Source organism: Kogia breviceps, chromosome 5 (assembly GCF_026419965.1).
Source record: "Kogia breviceps isolate mKogBre1 chromosome 5, mKogBre1 haplotype 1, whole genome shotgun sequence".
Classification (NCBI taxonomy): Eukaryota; Metazoa; Chordata; class Mammalia; order Artiodactyla; family Physeteridae; genus Kogia; species Kogia breviceps.
The window spans coordinates 88,973,206-88,992,441 of record NC_081314.1 but is presented as its reverse complement, the minus strand read 5'-3'; the positions used below and the strand labels follow the sequence as shown (position 1 = coordinate 88,992,441).

The following is a 19,236-nucleotide window of genomic DNA, read 5'->3' as shown; positions in this document are numbered from 1 at the left end:
AACACCTGCATGACCCATCTGTCTTCCTCACTGGAAAGTAACCACCATCAGGGCAGGGACTTTGCTATTTTGTTCTCAGCAGTCTCTCTACTCTAGTCTAGAACAGCCTACTACATGGTGAGAGCTCAATATGGAAATATGTTTTGTATGAATGGAAGTGCCAAAAATAATTGACCCTTCTATGACATGTTTGTTACAACCCCAAATTCTTTGATAGGATATTATTTTATTTTGTGCCACTCAGGTTTTGCTCACCTCGGCAATATAATTGTAAAGCTTTCTAATCCTTTCTAGAAATCCTCTTTCGTAAATTGGCCAACCTACTCTTTCCATAATTTATTTTGCTTATTCTATGAGAGAAGTTGGCTCAAATTTTCCCAGTAAGTGAAAATGGGTTTCTAATTCGGCTTTCACTGCTTATTCTTTCCTTTTAATTCATGGTCATTCTTGTTCCTAGTGAGTCCCTGTTGACCTACTCAGAATCATTACTGGGAACCAGAAGATGGTATGTAATTGAATTGGTATCGCTGCTGTCACCATCAATTTGTGTAGGAAAAAAGGCTGAGGAAACACAAAGGCAGAAACTATAATTGAATATGGTTATTCCAAAGGTAAAACAGAGTTGCAATTTTCAGAGAGCATGGCAGGTCAGATGGTGAATGGGTAGGGGCTGAGTGAGATGAATTATCCCTAGGGGATATGAAAACCAAAGAAATGGACTTCAGCCGAAATGGATGGTCAGAAGTCACTAAACCCACAGCTTTCACAATGTCAATTCTTTTTCTAGGCATTCAAGTACAATGAACACTGGATTATGAGGTGAATACGGGATCAGGAGATGTGGATTCTAGTTCTGATTTCTTCAGTGGAGGCAAAACAATTAACAAATTAATTATTTGCCCTGGGCCATAGTCATCTCATTTATAATATTGGGACAATAACATAATTTCTGGCTCTCAGGGATGCTAAGAGGACCCGATAACATGGTATCTTTGATTGCTTTTGAATAGTGCTTCATGCTGTTTGGAAGCTAAGTCTTATTACTTGATCAATGCCTTATTTCTACAATGACTAATCATTTCAGTTAGTTTTTTATCCATTACAAAAAGCATACCACAGAGAATTGGCTTGCTCAAATTATGTTTATTTAACTTCCACCCTTCCATTAATATGTATTATCATGGCTAGGAATGTAACAGCCTGCAAGTCAGGAAATATGGAAGTGATATCTGCCTAGCATCCTTATGTTTCAGTGCTTCTCTTGTCACAGTGAGGGATGATGTTTACTTTGATAATATTTTTTCAATGTCATCCATGATTCTGTTGCCTAAACTATTATTTTTGTTACTTTGTTATAAATACTGTTGAGGGAGCCATGTGACTAGACAGTATGCCCATTATGGATCAGTCCTCCATCCTCTCTTCCACCCAGAATTTTCCCCTACCATTGTATTTCCCTCTTCAAACCTTACTGCATTTGGTGATATTCTAGAATTCATTCATTGTCTTACTCTAATTCTGGCCCCAATTAGTCATTTAACATAAAGGCTCTGAACTGCTTAAATTTTGTTTCCTTATTTCATATGTCTCTAAAAAATGTTTAAAAGGTACCAACAGGCTGAAGCTTATTTCCTTTTGTGTCACCTATTACTCTCAGAAATATTGGCAACTGGGTATAGAGTTAAAAGTTTGAAATCCCAGTGAGGGTCTGGAAATTGATTGTCTGTTAAGGACAGGTCATCATACAGCCTAGTATGCCTAGAGGATTCTGGTTTATACCTGGTGTCCAGTAATAATTATCAACTGTACTCCCCTGTCAGCCACAGAATGCCTTATTTTAAGCAATAAAAAACATGACCACTCTATTGAGGACAGTATTTCCAAAGTACCTTCCAGCTCTCAGAATCATGGGTTATTAGAGCAAGAAGGGTCTTTAGGGTCACCTGCCATTCTCTAACCACATGGACACTGAGTAAAGGTTCAATAACTCTGGTCAACCAGATAACTTAGTTTTGCTGAAAACTAGCCATATAACTTTTGATGAACCCAATTTTTTCTCTGATATTGAGTTTTAGTTCTAAAATGCTACCACTGGCCTAGAACCTGTATGATTTTTTTCTCTCTCTCTCTTTGGTGTTCAGTGATATTTTCTGATTACGAAATTAGTACATAGTATTTAAAAATTGAAATATTATGAACCATGTAATAATTAGAAAGAAAAAGTGCCCCTACCACTCTATTTTCTAGATAGAGCCTATATTAAATACATTTGACATATATTTAGTGTTCTCTTTTATTTTTTTTTTCTTGTGCTAAGAGCCAAGGAAAGACGTCTTACAGAACAGTTTTAGAGATCTTTCTAAAGGCAATTAGAGTCATGTTGAGTGATCCAAATCAGTCTTTAAACTGATTTTTCTAGAAATCAGTTCTCTCTAAAGGCACATGAACTAGAAATGGGGTAAGGGCAGTTTTGTTTCTCCCCTTTATGCCTCCCTGTCTTTGCATTAGGAACTGTCATCTGATTGTACAAAAGTCCACTGATAAGGGGTAGTATGCCCTGTTTTGGCTGATTCAACATGGTATGAATTACCTGCTGGTTATATTGGGACTCCTAGACTGGAATGCTAATGGTCCTCTTTGGTTTCTATGGCTGTATTTAGTTGCAGTGATTTTCCTGAACAGATCAATGGTGACAGGAGGCAGATGTCCTGAGAGTCCTCATTTCCCAGGATGAACTGTCATGGTGGACAGACTCTCCATTGTACACAGAATGTGGCTTGGATACCAAAAGCACATGTCTAAAATGAAATTCTGGACTTTATGTCATAATGAAGCCAGTGCCGTAGAGCTCATTAACAAATACGAGTACTAAGCTTGCCTATGTAGCTTTTGCCACTAATTAATGTGAAAGTAAGAGAAAAGAGATAAAATGGCAAAATAGATGAATAACTCTATCATACTTTTCTCAGTTACTGCAGGAAGCCAAGAGGGACACAAAAGTATTTTGAAAAATGTAAAGTTTTACTCAAATGTTAAGCTTAAAATAATTAAGTTTATTATAATTGCCTTGTGGTATTTAGGTGGATATTCTGGATACTTCTGTTATTAAGTTCTGCCTAAGTAAAGTGAGATTATTGTAGCCTATGCATTTTGGCCACATTGGGTGGGTACAGTTAAGCTGTATCTTACAGCTCTAGGATATCCCACACAGAGGGATTTTAACACTAGTCCCTTCAGTCTTATGATCAGATATATGTTTGGTCTATTGTAGAAAATGTTTCATTTCTCATGTTTAATAATCAGACAATCAAGTTATGCCACTTAATTCTTTATCAATTGACAATTTGGATTAAAAATCATCCTTAAATTGTTTCTCACATTAAATTAATCCAAAAGTAGGCTTCTTGATGCTTCTGTACTACTTCCCTCTCCTCTTAGTTTTGGAGTTCCTCATTTTCTAATACTGAGGGCTCACACTACCCTGGGGTACCTGACCTCTGCTTTATTTCAAGCCCACCTGTATTCTCATCTTTACTGTCAGGGATCTGATGCTGATTCTGTTCTGGCACTGTCTTTTGAACTCCTCAGATTGTATTATTAATGCTACCAATAAAAAATACTTTCATGCAAAGCACATTTTTGGAACCTGGTAACATTACAAAAACAAAAATAATAACAAGGCTGATGATATTTATATGACTATTCAGTTCCACCTAGCTTGGGTGTTATAGCCTGTATGATAATCCACAGCAGTAACAACAATAATAGAAGATGGAGGTGTTTGAGAAAATCACAGTGTATAGGATTGCACCGAGTCCTAGTCCAGCTCTTCCTGCTAATCAAATTGGTGATGCAATCTTCTCCATTCCCCGGGAGTCACCTCTCTCCTCCAGGAATGACAGAGAATATATTTCATGCTTCTTACCCTGCCCAGATCCACGACCTCCTACCCCTTTGAATAGTCAATACTGCTAAGGAACCCAGTGACCCCAGGGCATTCAGCCTTAGCCCAGTAGCCTGTTCTTTCTTTTTCTTTTCTCCCCTTGCTGCATTGAATTGCAAATCTAGCCATGCCTCAGTGAAAACACTTATATTTCTGATCTGCATCCTGACTCCCCTCCTCCTCTGGGACAGCAAAAACCCTGAGGAAATGTAGTCAGCCTCAGTTAAGCCAAGCCTCTGATCAGATTAACTCCCTGTTTATTAAGACTTGAGGTAGGCATCCCAGCTGCGCTCCATCCCATTTCACATAAGCAGAAGAATCGAAGAATCGATGGCTGAAGACCCTTTTCTATAGAGTAGGGCCTGTGAATGTAGCTTTGGGCCTGGTTTCTCCAGTTCTATCATGAGAGTTGGGGCAACAGCCATATGTGCAAGTTTCAACAGGGAGAGGTGAACCATAGAAGAGCTGAAAAGCCTTACCTAGGGGAGGCAACAAAATTATTTATTAGGTGACTAATAAAACTTTAGATCCTACTTTTAAGCATTTAGCCCAAACATGATTGTTTTGATAGCATAAGGTCACGGTCCTTCCACCTCCCCAGCCCTCTGGGCTCTTTTCCTAATATGTAAAACGTATTGGATTAACACAAGCTAATTCTTAAAGCCCCTTTCTGCTCTGAACTCCCTTGAGACCCTCAGGCTCTATAATGCTTTTATGGAAAAGATATTTTGAGGAAAGGATGAGGAGACCTCAACTTTGATTTTCATTCAACTATTCATTATTTGGCAAACATTAGTTCAGTACTGATCATGTGACAGCACCCAGGTGAGTAGCCACAACACCTGACTTCAAAGAACCCATATTTTACTGGAGAGATAGGGCCATAAAGTATAATCATAATCCAATATGGTCAGTACAAAATCAAGGCCATACAGGGTATTATGAGTATACAGAAGAGAGCTGTACTACAGCTGGCCCAATGGGATCACAGAATAGAGCCTGTTGAATTTATATGGTTATCTTCCAACCCAAATATGTCATCAAAAGTGGAGGTTGGCCCAGACAACCTCCACTGACCAGATAATCTGGTTACTTATCTTAAGGAAGAATAGGTAACCAGCAATATTTTAAAATATTAATATATCTGTTTTTGAAAACATGCCAAAAATTAGGGCAGGAGGGTTTGTTATTAAATGCTTTGTTGCTCTTTGACTTTGTAAGTTGCTGTAGAATGCTATGTTCTACTTCAGGTTTGGACATAGGCCTTTTCTCTTTCTTAGACAATGTCATTGTTCAATAGAAAAAATAATGGATCACTAATCAGGAGACCTGCGGTTTGGTTTTGGCTCTGCCACTAACTAGCAAAGTGACCTTGGTCAAATTACTTAAACTTCAATCTTTTCTATTAAATAAAATGGTTGGATGAAATGATCCCCAAGTTTCCTTCCAGTTTTGATAGGATAGTTTCTGTTTCCCTGTGAATCTCTGATTGTTTCTGATCCCAAGTGTATCTGTGAATGTGTGTGGTTGACAAAATAGGCTCAGAACATAAGAAATTAGTATGAGGCTATGTCACAGGTTGGGTTCCCTGGGAAGCAGGCTCTGGGATGAAGATTATCAAGCAGATGGTTTATTGGGAGTGCTCTTGGGATGGATTCCAGTGGAAGGGAAAGGAATGAAGCAGGAATGAACAGAGGGACAAGCAGAGCTCTGATGCAGTCTCAATGGAAAACACAGACAGGGCGAGACTTCAGAGACATTCTGAGATGGAAAGAGGGCTATGCCTTGATACCCTTGTGTTGGGCAGTCAGTGGATACAGCCTGGGGTGAAACAGATCTCTTTAGTCAAACTAATCCTCAAAGAGGGCTGAAAATTGAGGGCTTTCTGCAGGCAGCACTCTCAGTAGCTGGAAGAATGAGTCCTTCATTCCTGAAGGGGACACTACATCACAGCATCCTCCCCACAATGTCTGTGTGCTCTCACTATTATGAGCATTGATAGAATAGATTTGAAAATACCTAACACTGTGTCCATACTCAATAGATGTTCATTTGTCCATCTGGTCTACCTGCCCACCCATCCACCCTTTTATTACTTTTTGTTTCCTTTTTCAGAGCTTATAGGAATGAAAGGAGAGAAGCAGTTGGTAATTCCTCTTACTAGCAAGAAGGGAATTCCTGTTTAAGGAAGGAGATTGTATCTATTGATTCCCTTCTAATCGGAAGCTACCTCTGTTCTATACTAATTAAGAATAACAATTGAATGCTGCTCTGGTTTGCAGACTTTTTGAAATATGCTATTTTATTTGATCCTCACAATGAACTTATGCAGCAGGCTAAGCTGGTATTAATAGTCTCACTGTGGAGATGAAGAAGCTGAGGATAAATCTAGTAACTTGTACCAAACCAGGATGAGATGAAAAGAGACTTTGAATCCAGGTCTGCTGATTTCTGGTCCAGGGTTATTTCCATGATGCCAGAGTCAGCAGGGCCTCACAGGCTATGGAGCAGCTGATAACCTGGGCTTGGGGCAGCCTGTCTTCCTGGAGAGTTTTTTCTCAACAGAAGCTGAGTTACTGTACAGCAGTAACTTCCAGGGTCAGGGAGCCTATGGGCCCCTTCCCAATGTTTCAGTTCCCTACATTTCAGCCCCCTGCAGCTCACTGAGCCTGTGTAGAATCCTGTGTGTATATTGTCAGCAGACCCACTAAGTTTGGTAATATTACACACTGAACAGCAGACATTGTTTCCTGTGATGTAGTGTGGATTTATGGTGAGGAAAAGTCCAGGCAGACATGTAATGTGTCACCATCCCATAGACCAGTGCTTCTCAAACCTTAACCTGCATTTGAATCACCCAGAAATCTTGTTAAAGTGCACACTCTGGTTCAGTAGGTCTGGGGTGGGACTTGAGAGTCTTCATTTCAAGCACGTGCCTAGAGGAGGCTGGTGCTGTTGGTGCATGGATAATGGTTTCCCTCTCTCCCAGTCACAGAAACCCACAATCCTTCACCAAAGAAGCCCAAGGCTGGTACTTGCTTTAAAGGCTAGCTGGAGCCAATGATCTAAAAGAAACAAGTCATAATTTTATTGTAGTTATAGTTTCTTATTTCTTTCTGCCTCTTCCTAACCTCCACTCTTTCTAAGGAAAAAAGGAAGAAAAGAAGGTGGCAGAGAAGGGAGGAAGAGAAGAAAGTAAGAGAGAAGGAAAGAAAAAAGAAAACCAAACTGGCAATGTAGCATGTGGTCAGAACAAACCAAGCTGTAGATTTCTGTGATGCTGCTAGTAACAGGTGCCCCTGGAGCCTCTTCTTATTTAGAAGGGTCAACATTATCCATTTTGTGAAAGAGGAGAGGAGACCATATGTATAAAGCCTGCAGATACCAGAAAGAAAGATGCTTGTCTGCAGCATCTTTCCCACTGGTAAGTAAGGGGAGTCCTTGGGGTTAGAAGCCCAGGGGAAAGCCCTGTAATCTTGTTAAACCAGCTCCATTTAATGAGCTGTGGCTGGGTATTTAAGCAGCAGAGCGCCCCTTGCTGCAGTCCCTGGGGTGTTGATTTACTCCTTGATGGTGTCTGTACTGTAGAATATGGCTTCATTTCCTGGCTTCTCAGGCTGGTGGAGGGGGTGGGTGGAAGCAAATGCTTTTGAAGTGATTTTTTTGCTAAAACATTCATATTGCTTTTTCCTAAGGGGGATGAAATATTTTCTGAGTTTTTGCCATATAGTTTCTCCAAGCAATAGAAGGAGGGGCCAGGGAATAGAAGCTGGAAACAGCCTTAGTCAGGAATGTTCTTGGGAGTAATACCAGGCAGAGCAGGGGGAGGGGAGCTTTTGTTCTACAAGGCAAGCTCTCTAAAAGCAAGGAGAAGAAATATGAAAATCAGGGCCTGCTCACCAGGGAAAAACTGTCAATGCAGTGGTGGAATATACATGTGAACAGAATATTTAAAACAGGCTTGATCAAAGCTCCATGAGGTATTCTGTGCAGAGCACTGTCTCTGCTGGTCACCTACTGTCTTCCTGACTCTCCATCCTGGTCTCAGGGTGGGGTGTTGGGCAGGCCAGGGTTGGTGCTGACAGCTTTTGTCTGTCTGTGTTCTCAGGGGTGTGTGTGTGTGTGGTGGGGGAAGGGTGACAACCAAGGCTTTCCAGGAGCATGTGTCTATGGAGACTTGGGGTGGAGCTGAGTTCAGGCCCTGGCACCAGCCTTCCAGAGGGAACTCAGAAGTATGGTAATTAGGCATCTCCCTGCTCAGGCAAATGGGGAAGGAGTTTGCTTTTCCTGAAGGCCAACCTGCAGAGATGAAAACCAGGAGGAAACAGCAGGATTCACCTGCCACCCCAGCTCAGTATTCCTGAGGCCCGTGGTGAGAAGATGGTGTTGCTCTGAGCATCTGTCACAGATGCCACTTGCTGTTGATTTAAGCATCCTGGTCTTTTTTTCAAAGAACTTTTACCCACTTGTTTGAACGATTTATCACCAAGAAATCACATTCTATCCTTGAACATCGAAAACTGTGTCTTTTTGAGAAAAATGGCACAGTGAGAGGCAGGGAGATAGAACAGGAGTGTATAATTTTACTTAAAGGAAATGTCCATGGAACTGCAAATAACTTAAAATAGTCTATTTTACGAGAATGGTGGCAGTTTTCTAATTGATTTACATGTGTTATTCTATTGATTTCCAAAAGAGGACTGAGGTAGGCATTGTGATGGCTATTTCGTGAATGAGGAGACAGAGACTCTGAGAGATTGTGATTTGTCCAAGGTTACACAATTAGTAAGTGGCAGATCTGGGACTTAATTAAATGTGTTCTGCTGCTTTCCACTATATTATGACAGCTCTCCAAAAATGAGCTGTTCCATATCATTTCCCTATCTGGCAACCCTATCTGCCTTAGGAACCCATTTTACTATTGCCTGTAGAAAATAGATCATCCCCCACCCCCTTTGTAATTCTGGGCCATATCCTTGGTTATTATCTCATGAGATTTATTTTTTTTTAAGATAAAAATCTCCCATAGTGGAATATAAGGGGAGGTTGCCAAGCCTGACCTCTACCCACTGTGATTTCAGGGGAAGCACAGGGTACCAGCTATGCACCCATGTTATAAAGATGATCCCACACACCAGCCTTTGCCATATTTTGGTATAAAGCAAGTTAGAGGCAGGCAGTAGAGTAAAATAAATATTAGCATAGGCTTTGGAGACAGATTTCCCTGCATAGTCCAGCCTTAACCTTTCGAGGCCTTAATTTTCCCTTGTGTAAATGAGGAATAATAATACCTCTCTTAGAGGAACTCTGTGAGGGTTAGGGTAAAGAATGCATGTGAAATGGTCAGTAGAGTGCCTGGTCCCAAAATGTTACTGACTGCTATTTTTAGATTCATAGATTGTGCAGTAGGACCCTTAAAAAGAGGTTGGCCTTTGAAAGACTTGCAAGAATTCAAAGTGATTTAAATCTCTTTCAACTGAAAGGCCTTTACGTTTAGCTCTGAGATTCTGTGGGTCTAGGAAATACTGTGATTCATGCATCTTTGTATTTCTCACAGTTACCAAGCACAAGGCCTTACATGGAAAAGGTTCTCAATTAATTCCAGTTGACTGGGGTGAGATGAGGAGGAATGTGTATGGGGGGGGGCGGGTGCTGGGTGCAAAGTTATGGGGAGAAGGGGTGTGTGGGAATGTGCCCTTTGACCACAACCCAACATCTTTAGACTCCTTCTTTATACCTTTGCCCTTGGGGCACAATATTCTTCTTTCTCCTATGTTTTTTCCAAAGTACAGTGTCAACAGAGATATTCTTATGATTGTTGTCTTGGGAATAATAAACTCTGCTTTACTAGAGATGAGAGAATCTTTGTTCATAATAAAAGAGAAAAGCAGTTACCCTAATAGACAGAGCTTCCAACTTTTCTTAGCTTTGGAGATTAAAGACTAACCATTTCTGAATACACTGCTATGCTATTCTTGGCCCACACCTTTCTCTTCCTGACTATTCAACAAGTCCACCTTCTTGCAGATTTCATCCTATTTCTCTTCATAGATCAAGCTGTGTTTTCCTGGATTCCATGGCCATTGCTACACCTTAGGCTCAACAGACTTGATCCTTAGCTTCAATGGAATTTTGTCTTCCAACGGGCTCCTCAACCTTTTATGAATTATCCCTTGAGATCCCCATTTCTATACTGGAGAAAGCAGAGAGGCCCTGTGTTAAAGACCTACAAGGATCTGAGATAAAGAGACCTCTTTAGATTTGTTAACAGTGGTGTTGATGACCAGTAAAATGTCTAGTTTAGATCAGGGTCTTCTTGATGGGTAGAGCTACCTATATGCCAAGATGGAGAAGGGAAGCTACAATGAAGTATGATATAAATGTCATTGAGAGTCCTAGCTGCCCCCAAATCATTTCACTATTATAGCATTGAAAGGGCTTAGTGATTATTGTTTATTATTTTTAGCACCTAAAGTCCTGTATTAGAGATGCTCAATCAGATTGAACCAGGTAGATCCAGAATAATTTTCTAGCTTTAACCATTGCTGGATCTATGATCCAGCAAATTACTTTAGTTACCTCATTCTGTAAAATGGCAAATATAATCTGTCCCCTTTGTGATTGTGGCATGGAATAGAAATAATGGTTGTAAAGTGATTCTTGATGACTGATATATATTAGATGCACAATAAATGGGAGATATTTATTATTAAAATATTTAAATACTTATAGACTAATATTTAATAGACATATTAAAGTATTTACAGGCTATTCCTCCATAAACCACACACTGAAATATGAATATACCTCCTAAGAGAAGTAATGCACCCAGTTTATCAGTTTAACTAGCTTTCACCTTGGAAAACAATGGTGAGGTTTCAAGGTATGGGACAAAGAGAGAAGGGTGTTGGGGAGAGTGAGCAGTGCCCACAGACTAAATTGGAAAAAGATGCCTATCACTACAGTGTACTAGTTGTACCCATGATGATTGTGCTGGGACTATGGTGGATCTGGCCACAGAGCTCCCGGCCATGAGAAGCGTCCTTCATCACAACAGTACCAAGTGGGCAGTGAAGTTCCTATTATTTTGATGAAAAAAAAAAGAAGCAAATATATCAAGTATCAACCCAAGTTTATAAAACTGATGAATTGAAGAGCTTGGATTTGAACCCAAACCCTGTTCTCTACTCTTAGTATCAAAACCATATTGCCTCCTTACTTATTTATTCTTTATTCCACACAAAGTAAGTGTTGTTTTCCTACTAACCACATATTCCAGTTATCCATTCGATATTCAGATAACCAGTATTTGTTGGAAACTTCTTATTTTCCAGGGAGTACAGAGGAGGCAACAATTCATAAGGCAAAGCCCCTCACCTCTCAGAGCTTGCAGCCTGATAGGGGAAATAATTGCAATACAAGGCAGAATGTAAAAGATGGCAAAAGAGAAGTATGTCTCTCTGCTTCTCCATTTCTCCTTCCCACAAATAATCAATAAATAATCCTACTTTGTATTTTGCTCATACCTGTCTTCCAAGGAAACCAAATGCTTTGCATATATTATCTTGTCAACACTCCCAATAGTAGAACAGCTTCATAGTTCAGTTCCAAAAACCTATCACCTTGTAAAACTGTGTGCAGCCAATCTCACACTTTCTCATGTCAGTCAGAGCAGTGACACAATGTCTTGCAATTAGCATCAGAATCTCAAGTACACAGCATCAGCATTGGGGGTCACATACCTCAGGTTTATTTAGATCTGCATGGGGACATAGTCCCTTTTTTCTTTTATAGCTTATGGACTGATAAGCCAGTCAGTGGGGCTGTGATGAGGGGAAAAATAAAAAGAATGAAGCAATTTTATTCCATTTGGCCAGCAGCAGAAGGCAAACGCCCAAGGGAAGTTAAGGAGCCCTGATAGCATCTGAATGCTGAGTTATAGTGAAGGTTACCACTGAAGCCTGACTATGTGCTAGGCATAGTGCTGAGTGCCTTATTTTCATCATCTAACACACACACACACACACACACACATACACACATACACACACACACACACACACACACACACGCCAGTTTAAGAGGGTTGTACTTACTTTTGGTTAAGCACTCTTTTTGCCATTTCCTTACAAGTGAAGGAACTGAGACTCAATTTAGTTAAGTAACTTGGCTTACACCAGGCAGTGTGAGTCTGAAGTGAGCTGGAGCTCAGCCACAGACCTGACTCGTTAAAGCTCACGTCCTAATGACTATGCCATACCCCTTCCTAAGATTGGGAGAATCAAGAAAAGCTGCATGTAGATAAAGCCTGGTTGTCTGAGGAGTCTGCAGGCAAGAGCCAGAAAGACAGGAATTGGGAAGCATCCAAGTTTAAGATGAGACCATGAAATATGTAACAGTAAGAACTCTTGGTTGAAAAGACTCAAGCCCGACTCAAGCCCAACTCAAGCTATCTTAAATTATAGAGGAATTTTTTATCTCAGAGAAGCAAACTATGGCAGTAGTGGGAGAAGAATGGGTCCAGTGGTGTTCATCTAGGGAAATGAAAGCCTCAAGTCTCTGTCTCTGTCTCCCCATACTGCAATTCTGCTTCTCTTTTTTCATTTTTTGACACCAGCTCACCCCATGAGGCTGAAACCATGTCTATAAGCTGCCTCAGAATTTTATCTTTAAAGCTTCAAGGCCTGTGAGGAAAAAGAGCTGTTTCCCATAAGTTTCAGTTAGAAAAATCCCTAGAGAATTTCTGATTGGTTTTGTCTAGATTATTTACCTCCCTGTGGCTAGGGTAACACATTGATTGGAACATCACCCCTCAGCCAGAAGGTAGGATTAGGAGTAAAACTGTTTCCTCTTCTAGAATAAGAGGAAAAAGAGATGTTGGGGGAGGAGAGCAAGATGGTAGAGTAAGAGGACATGGAGCTCACCTCCCCCCATGAACACATCAAAAATAATCTACATGTGGAACAATTCTCACTGAAAACTAACGAAACTGGCAGAAAGACTCCTGTACAACCATGGCTGTAAAAAAAAAAAAACAATACACACATCAACGGGTAGGAAAGGAAGAAAAGTCATCAGGTCAGGACCTGTGCCCCTGGGAGCAGACTCAGGGAAAGGGAGATTAAACAGGTGGACACACGTCTTGGGGAGTGAGTGGGTCGAGCCACAGCAGACTGGGTGTCCCAGTCCTGGGGTCCTACGCAGAGGAGATAAACCCTGTTGACTGGTTGGAGGACAACTGGGACAAATAGAAGAGCTGGGAAAGCCTGCACTCCAGTGTGAGTAGCACACACACTGGCTAACCCCTGAGGCAGGGCAGAGAGAGTTCTGCTCTAGTGGCTGCACACCACAACCCAAGCTGAGCAAATGCTCCGGCCCCACTCATTCCATGTCAGTGTGGCATTGGATCTGGGGTGGGTGCGACCAGGGAAAAGACTTGACAATGGGACAGTCCCAGGGTAGAGCCAGGGTGGGGTGGCAGCAACCATTGTTGGTACTTAAGCAATGACTCAGAAGCTGCCCAGATCTCTGAGGGCAGCCACTACACCATAGCTAACCTCCCGATACATGCTGAGTGTCCACATGGATCCTACCAGTCCTGCAGAGTAGTTCCATAACAGGTCAGGGGCAGTGGAGGCAGGGGGCAGTAATCAGCTGTGAGGGACAAAGGGGACTCGCACCCAAGGCTGTGAATGGGCTGAGCTGCAGACATCTACATAGGCAGCGCATCAGACCTCTGTCCATGCACAGGCCCCACTTGTTTCAACACTCCCCTCCTCTGGGGCTAAGGTCCTGATGTGGGGAGAGTGAAAATCACACACTTAAAGGGAATGAAGCCAGCTCAGGCTTAGCCCTCAGGGCTTCTGCTCCAGCAACTTGGGTTCAGACCCCACTCCTGACAGGGTGGTGATGGCCACTGAGCAGAAAGGAATCCTGCCTCATACCCTGTGCCAGCTTAAGCCTTCCATCTCCATCCCCACCACTACCAAGTACACCCTGAGGAAAGATGTGACTTGCCTCCACGTAAAATTCAGCTCTCCCACCAAAGGCTTTGGGCATATGCAGTCTGTATAGGGACACTCTCACACCAGAACACCCCTTCAAGACTGCAATAGGTAACTGATTCACCTAAATTCATACAGGCAGAGAAAGTTAAGCAAAATGAAAAGGCAGAAGAACTACTCTCAATTGAAAAACCAAGAGAAAACCCCTGAAAAAAAAAATAATGAAACAAATAAACAATGTAGCAAATAATGAATTCAAAAATTGGTAGTAAAAATGTTAACTGACTTAGGGTAAATAATTGATCTAAACAGTAAACATTTTAACAAGGAACTGGAGAATATAAAAAAGACCCAATCAGAAATGAATAATTCAATAGCTGAAATTTTAAAACTCACTAGAGGTAACTCCCGGGTGATCCAGTGGTTAGGACTCTGTGCTTCCACTGCAGGGGCCCGGGTTTGATCCCTGGTCTGGAAACTAAGATCCCGCAAGCCACAGCACAGCCAAAAAACAAAAACAACAACAACAACAAAACACTAGGAGGTACACTAAGTAATACTGAAGAACACATAAGTGATCTAGAAGATAGAATAATGGAAATCACCCAATCAGAGCAGCAGAAAGAAAAACTTTTTTTAAATGAAAGCAATTTAAGAGATCTCTGCGATAACATTAAGAATTCCAACATTTGCATTATAAGAGTTCCAGAAAGAGAAGAGAGAAAGAGAAAGGGATCAAAAAATGGATTTGAGGAAATTACGGCTGAAAAGTTCTCAAACCTGAAGAAGGAAATGGACATTCAGGTATGGGAAGCACAGAGAGTCCTAAACAAGATGAATCCAAACAGACGCACACCAAGATAAATCACAATTAAAATAGCAAAAGTTAAAGAGAGAATTCTAAAGGCAACAAGAGAAAAACAAAGAGGCATATATAAGGGAATCCCCATAAGGATTTCAGCTGATTGTTCTGCCGAAATTTTTCAGGTCTGAAGTGAGTAGCATGAAATATTCAAAGTGCTGACAAAGAAAAACCTGCAACCTAGGATACTCTACCCAGCAAAATTATTATTTAAAATAGAAGGAGAGAAAAACAAATTTCTCAGACAAGCAAAAATTTTTTAAATTTATCAATACTAAACCTACCATTTAAAAAAATGTTGAAGGGTCTTCTCTAAATGGAAAAGAAGTAAGAATATATAGGAAAGGGAATATGTCACTTGGAAAGGCAAATGTACAGTAAGAACTGAGGATCAACAACATAAATAAGCCAGTACACAGATTTAAATACAACAAAAATGTAAAAGCAGCTATAATTACAATAAACATTTGAGGGGTAAGCAAGAAGTTGGGGGTAGAGTGACCAGTTGTCCTTCCACATTTTTATCAGATTGTATGAGTTGTATGAGAGTGATATTTTGGAAAAGCCTAGCTTCTTGCATGGCTATCATTTATTGAGCATATCTCATATCCCAGACATCATGCCAGGTACTTTACATGCATTAGCTCCAATTCTGAGAGCCAAAATAGTAGGTAATTTTCCCCGGTCCAAATGTTTATTAAAGGCAGGAATGGGATCAGAACCCCTTCCACTGCATCACTGTGGAAGTATTTTCACAAGTGCTCTAGCAGATCAAGGAGGAGATTTCAGAGCTGTGTGTCCGATGAGATTTAATAATTGGTACCTGCCCACAAACCCATCCCATTTTATCTATGCCTGGCATGTGGGTGAAGAAATGAAATTCTATTCATGGTTTTCCCAGAGGATTTTGTGTCTTAGGACAGTGGTTTAAAAGTATGGTCCTCAGGGCTTCCCTGGTGGCTCGGTGGTTGAGAGTCCGCCTGCCGATGCAGGGGATACGGGTTCGTGCCCTGATCCGGGAAGATCCCACATGCCGTGGAGCGGCTAGGCCTGTGAGCCATGGCCACTGAGCCTGCATGTCCGGAGCCTGTGCTCCGCAACGGGAGAGGCCACGCATGTCCGGAGCCTGTGCTCCGCAACGGGAGAGGCCACAACAGTGAGAGGCCCGCGTACCACAAAAAAAAAAAAAAAAAAAAAAAAAGTATGGTCCTCAGACCTACACATCAGCCTATCCTGAGGACATGTTAAAAATGCAAACTCTCAGGCACCATTTTTAACATACTGAATCAGAAACCCAGGGATGAAGAGGAGGGCAAAACTTTGTTTTAATTCCCCAAGGTGATCCTGATTCACACCAGTGTTTGAGAATCACTGCCTTGGGGAACCTTTTGGGAAGCCAATTTCAGCTGAAGGGTACCTAGGTATCAATGGAGAAATGGGGGTAGACTGACCAGTTGTCCTGTTTTTTCAGGACTGAAGGGGTTTCCAGGATGTGGGGCTTTTAGTTTTAAAACCGGGACAGTCCCGGGCAAACCAGGACGATCTAGTTACTGTATTAGTTTTTTATTGCTGTCATAACAAATTACCACAAACTTATAACTTGAAACAAAAACATTTGTTATCTTTACAGTTCTGTGGATCAGAATTCCAACATAGGTATTATTGGGCTAAAATCAAAGTGTTAGCCAGGATGTGTTTCTTTTTGAAGGTGTAGAAAGAATCCATTTCATTAGTTTTTTAAGTTTCTAGAGGCCCCCTTGCTCTGCCTTCAAAGCCAGCAATGCTGCTTTTCTGTGACCATTATTCTGTAGTCACATCTCCCTCTGACCAGAGCCAGAAAAGGTTCTTTGATTTTAAGAAAGGATCCATGTGATTAGATAGGTCGCACCTGGATAATCTTCCCATCTCAAGATCCTTAATTTACTCACATTTATAAAGTCCCTCTTGCCTTGTAAGGTAGCATATTCATAGGTTCCAGGGATTAGGATGCAGACATCTTTTGGGAGCCACTATTCTGCCTACCACGGTTACCATAACTGGAAGCCTGCAATGCAGGAATTTTCAGTATTAAAACCAGGAAAGTCCTAGGCAGAACCTGGACAAGTTGGTCCCTTAATTGGAATGGCAGTGTGCAGAGAAGAGCCTTATTTCTGTGGGGGTGGCCACATCATGCTGTGGTGGAAGAGACTCTGAAAGCAAGCTCTGGAGTCAGGCAAAAGTCAAAAAGAGGCAGATCTGTTTTCCTGAGTTGCCTATTCTGTGATTTTGTATAACTGATTCAAACTTTTCTCTTTTTCATGCTTGTGACATGATCTCTCACTTGTGGATTTTTTTTTGTGTGTTGAGTATAACCATACTCATTTATTGTTAGTCACTAACCATGGGTAATTCACTGTTGCTTATAAAATGCTACATTAACTACTGCTACCATTTAGTTATCAAGTTTTGAGGGTAACAAAAACAAATAATGACTTTAATTGTCTGAATCTGGCTGTGTGTGTGTGTGTGTGATCAGCATGTGGTCAGGGCCTTGCTGAGCCCTAAAGAGAACTGGTGAAACATATTCACAGGAATGCAGGCTGTAGTAGTAGCTCTTACAGGGAAGTAATGTTCCATGAGTATTTTATTGTATGGAGTGTATAGTAAGGATTTATTTATTCTCTGTAAATATCTGACTGTCTCTAGTTCTGCCATCTCTTCAGATGAAATGCCCCCAAACAAAATGCCTCCTAAAGTGGCTGGAAATAGATGCACATACAAAGTATTGACTATGCTGTTGAAACTCTGTGAAATTAATATAAACATGGATAGATGAAACCAACAAGTGTTCCTCTTCTTCCTGTTGACCAGGAGGCTGGGAATGGAAGTGGTTAAGGGCTTTGCCCATGTGAGGCCATAGGCTCTATTCTACTTTACATTATGACACAAATGCTCTTCTGTAAAGGAGAGCACAGTCCTTGGAATGAAGATTGACATGGAAGGACTCAAATCCCAAATCTATCCCTTATTTACTGTGTGACCTAAGGGTCATTTCTCATCTTTCTGAGCTTAATTTTTCTCGTATTAAAAAATAATAATAATACCTTATATTTGTTTTGAAAGTTAATAATAACATACATTAAATAAGTATTAAGTGTCCAGTGCAGAGTTGGCAAAAATAAATGGCAATTATTAACATTATTGGTTCACTTTTCAAAGACATCTCCAGTAATAATTGAGGGCTTTTCAATGTTGTTTAGTATAGTAGTAACTATTTTCACTCCTTGAATGGCCATTTATTCTACACACGTTCTATTCTGTGTCAGGCTGAAATTGAGTGTATAAAATTAACAAATGAGTAATCCTCATCTTCCAGGAACTCTCAGCCTTCCTGGAGAAATGACACTTGTTTGAACTGGAGGCATCAATTAGTGACGTTTGGAGGAGAAGAGATCATGCCACACTTTGGGAGCAGTATGATTGAACCAAAGCACAGAGGTGAGATACAGCCTGGTCTGTATTGGGAATTACATGTAGCTTGCTATTGCTGCATTATATTAGGAAGGAAGTAGTCAGAGATGAAGCTGAAGATACCAGCTGAAGCATGAAAGACCTCCTACATGATGGCAGGGAGCCTGGACATTATCTGTGCATGGAGGGGATCCAATGATGATTTTAAGTAGGCAGTGATGTGATCTAATTAAGATTTTTTTTTTTTTTTTTTTTTTTGCGGTACGCGGGCCTCTCACTGTTGTGGCCTCTCCCTTTGCGGAGCACAGGCTCCGGACGCGCAGGCGCAGCGGCCATGGCTCACGGGCCCAGCCGCTCCGCGGCATGTGGGATCTTCCCGGACCAGGGCACGAACCCGTGTCCCCTGCATCGGCAGGCGGATTCTCAACCACTGCGCCACCAGGGAAGCCCTAATTAAGATTTTTAAAACAACACTCCAGACATTCTATGGAGAATGGATTGAAGGGAGGGTGGGGTGAAAGGGAAATTGGGGAGATCAGTTAGTAGGCTTTATAAGTTATGTGATCTGCATTAAACAACAGCTAACTAAGGTTATGTCATGAGACTTCAGTTAAAGAACTAAAAAGAGGGGCTTCCCTGGTGGCACAGTGGTTGAGAATCCGCCTGCCGATGCAGGGGACACGGGTTCATGCCCCGGTCTGGGAGGATCCCACATGCCGCGGAGCGGCTGGGCGCGTGAGCCATGGCCGCTGAGCCTGCGCGTCCTGAGCCTGTGCTCGGCAATGGGAGAGGCCACAGCAGTGAGAGGCCCGCATACCATTAAAAAAAAACCCAAAAAACAAAAAACAAACAAACAAACAAAAACTAAAAAGAGTGTGAACAGGGTTAAGGGAACCACCAAGAATGTTAAATTACCCCAGGACTAGCAACAGTGGGAATCATTACCAACCCCAGGCATGAAGGGTGGAGGGAAGAAA

General features: G+C 41.4%; 1 long non-coding RNA gene across 1 annotated transcript in view; it reads left to right on the top strand.

The window, feature by feature from the left end:
• LOC131757540 (uncharacterized) overlaps positions 1–18,225 on the top strand; it is a 209,564-nt gene extending 191,339 nt beyond the window's left edge. The window contains exon 4 of the long non-coding RNA XR_010840934.1: positions 18,165–18,225. This is a non-coding gene — a long non-coding RNA (uncharacterized lncRNA). The remainder of the gene's footprint in view (positions 1–18,164) is intronic.
• Positions 18,226–19,236: the final 1,011 nt, after the last annotated feature.